Source organism: Setaria italica, chromosome V (genome assembly GCF_000263155.2).
Source record: "Setaria italica strain Yugu1 chromosome V, Setaria_italica_v2.0, whole genome shotgun sequence".
Lineage (NCBI taxonomy): Eukaryota > Viridiplantae > Streptophyta > Magnoliopsida > Poales > Poaceae > Setaria > Setaria italica.
In genome coordinates this window covers 33,384,997-33,388,145 of record NC_028454.1, presented here as the reverse complement: position 1 = coordinate 33,388,145, position 3,149 = coordinate 33,384,997, and the positions used below count along the sequence as shown (strand labels likewise).

General features: G+C 47.4%; 1 long non-coding RNA gene across 1 annotated transcript; it reads left to right on the top strand.

The window, feature by feature from the left end:
* The first annotated feature begins 180 nt into the window (after positions 1-180).
* On the top strand, positions 181-1,674 carry LOC111257422. Its single transcript, XR_002677949.1, has 2 exons — positions 181-918; positions 1,058-1,674. It is a non-coding gene; the product is annotated as an uncharacterized LOC111257422 (long non-coding RNA).
* The last annotated feature ends 1,475 nt before the right edge of the window (positions 1,675-3,149 follow it).

Below are 3,149 nucleotides of genomic sequence, written 5' to 3'. Positions count from 1 at the left end.
TCAGAGCAGATCTCCTTTATCACTTAGGGGAGGAGTGATTCATTCAAGAGAAAAATTCCTTCTGTACCGTCAAAACTTATAACCATTCCTATACCTTAATACATGTTAGGTGGGCGAAATATAGCGATCCATTCATTGCCATTGGATTTTGATTCTTCGTCTGCCACTGTCGTTTGCTCCGTTAAATTCCACCGTTACAGCTGAGGATGACGTGTGGGCCCAGGGCAGCAGAGGCCCAGGTAGAGCTAAGGAACTCCACCGCGGGTTGCAAAAGTGACCGGCGCAAGCGGCCACCGCCCGTTCGCGTCTGGCGGGAGCGAATGTGCGGCCGGCAGTGGGCTGCGCGGGAGGGGATTTGCGGCGGGGGCGGCGAGCTGCAGGCCGGGGCGACGGGTTGCGCGGGAGGGGATTTGAGGCAGGGGCGGTGAGCTGCGGGGCCGAGGGCAGCAGCCGCGCGGATGCAGGCGGCGCAGGGGATGGCACCCAATCCGTCGCCACCATCGTCGACGCGGACCCCGCGGCGTCCTTCGCGTTGTTGTTGCCGGTGAGCCGCACGAACACCACCGGCGCCGGGAGCTTGCGGGCGTTGCCCTCGCTGAGCCGGCGCGCAGCTCGGAGTAGGACGAGAGCTACGCGCTCTGCTCCGCCTAGCCTGAGCGCCTTCGCTCCCGCCGCTTCGGCGTCTTCCGCATCGGTGGTTTCGTCGGCCCGGACGTTGACGAGGAAGCGCCGATGCCCGTGCCGTGCATATATATCTAACCGTACCCTGAAAGATCTTTGACGAAGGCGCAGTCCATGGCTTCGACTTCGAGGATGAGCTGCACCTCCATGCCGTCGCCGTGCGTATGCACAGCTCCGGCAGGAACTGCCGCTTTCTGGTCGAGCCGAGGCCGACCATCAGTGGCTTCAATTTTGGAGGTTGTTAGCATACTATCGTAACTCTGTATTGTCTCGTCAAATGATGATTGAAACCATGATTAAATCCATATGCTTTAAATCACAGATGGATTTGCGATCAGCTCTCGTTTTGCTTGGCTACTGATGCTAGTATTTGCAGGAGCCCCTGGCAGTTCCCGCTGGAGCGGTCATGGAAGTCTGATGCGGGCCGCGAGGCCAGAAGCCCAGAACTTTGAGTCAGATAGGCACGTCGTACAGATAGGCGGTGGAATCTAACGGAGACTAACGTCGGTGGCACATAAGGGATGAAAAATCAAAATTTGATGGCAACGAAAGGACCACTTTGGATGGCATAGAAGGTATGATTATAAGTTTTGATGGTATAGAGGGAATTTTCTCTTCATTCAAAGCAATGGGGGAATATGTGCACCGCTTTTTTAGCTTCGCAGGGAGGGAGGTATTTCCTTGGAAGGTTGCTTTTTTCGCACACCCACCCCACCCACCCGCCGATCATAGGGTCGAGCCGTCGACATACAACAGTAACATGGCGGCGACTGGAAGAGGACCGCATGGTCTCGGTCTTGTGCCTTTTATTCCTTTTTGCTTTTGTTTGTTGTGACATCTTCTGATTATCAAGGCTCCATCGATGATGAGTTTTTTTTCTTTCTAAATGAGAGTTATTAGAGAGCAAATGTTTGGGAATGCACGTGGTGGCATGTGGGTAAACATGGCATTGCCCCTCATGAAGTGACAAACAGATTCACCTTCTTGACTCAACATTTGTGCTCATATTTTTTTGAATTTACTCTAGTATTTAACCGGAGCTATTCATTCCTACCGATGGCGAGACATAAGTGGTGACTTCGTTAATTTCGAGAATTTGCCGGTTCAGTCTTTTGGAAGTGCTCATAAGTGTAGGGTTGCATACGCGTATTCGTAGGGGCAAGTGTGCGTACGTGTGTGTAAGCGTCTGCGTCTGTATTGTGTAATTCAGAAAAAAAATGTTTTACATTTCAATTACTCCTACATTATAATGTTTTATTAAATGGAAAGCACAATAATGTTTATAAAATCACTGGCTTAGCTGTTCTTAAATTTACATTATTTGAGATTTATTGTGCTTGTGGGAAGTTAACATGAAGATTCTAGAGTGCTGATGGAAGATGACGTTATGGTATCTTGCGTGGCTCGAGATTCCCACGGACCATGGCCTGTCTGCAGAACATGGGAGGCAGGCGGCTTTGTTTTAGCTAAAGAAAAACCTCGAATAAAAGCGACAAACTAACTACCGAAATACAGCGACCTTGACATTGTGGTTGGTGCGCAGCGTGCACATTAATCAATGGTTTACCTACCAAATTAGACTTAAATAACCATTCCCTTGGGAATTTTCAGGGTGAAGTAGTTTTGTTTGTTTATGGCACACTGCTGCAGCCTTGCAGGTTCCATCTTTGTACTTGCTCAATATAAAAATGCCAAGAAGTTCAATGTATCCAATGGGAAATTTGAAGTGCACAAAGAGAAGAGCCGGAGCTTAGCTGTGATCTGATGGCTTCTTGTGTTCCCCGGTGGTAGGTGTGATACCTTACAAACCTGTTGATCTTCTCTCTCGATGAACCAATGGATTATTTAGCTCGTGAGTTGGAAACCACCAAACAGTTGATTGAGGCGGATAGGTAACTTGAGTTGTTATGATGCAAAAACAAATATTTCTTTGTCAGCCCTTATGTAGAGTAATTTGGTGGCAAACTTGTTAGCCCAACATCAGAAAATTGACTAGCTACTTCGTACAAAATGTATACATATTTGGAAAAGGAAGAGGGATTGTACTTACGATTTGCTGGAGTTTGCAAACTCACTCAGCTTGAGGGAGTATATTTCAAACTAGCATGAAAATGTGGTGCCTATTGCATAAACACGTGCTTTTGCGCCCTAGCAAGTTCACAGTTCACACCTACCAAGAAACGGTGATATTTGTTTGCGTGGGTTTTGGTTCACCCTAAGTTAAGCCAAAGTTCCTTAATTCCTTGACTCACATGTTATCACTCATATTTAGCTCACATGTTATCACTCATATTTAGCTAATTATCAGACAAAGGGTACGTTTAATCAGGCTAAACAATTGTCTGGGAAAACACGATTGGCCATCATTTAAATGGGTTGAACTAGAATTTAGACCAACAATGAACATATTTTTCTTAGACGTAGACGCTCATAAATGCACGCACACTCAACCTTATAAATTAGTTTAG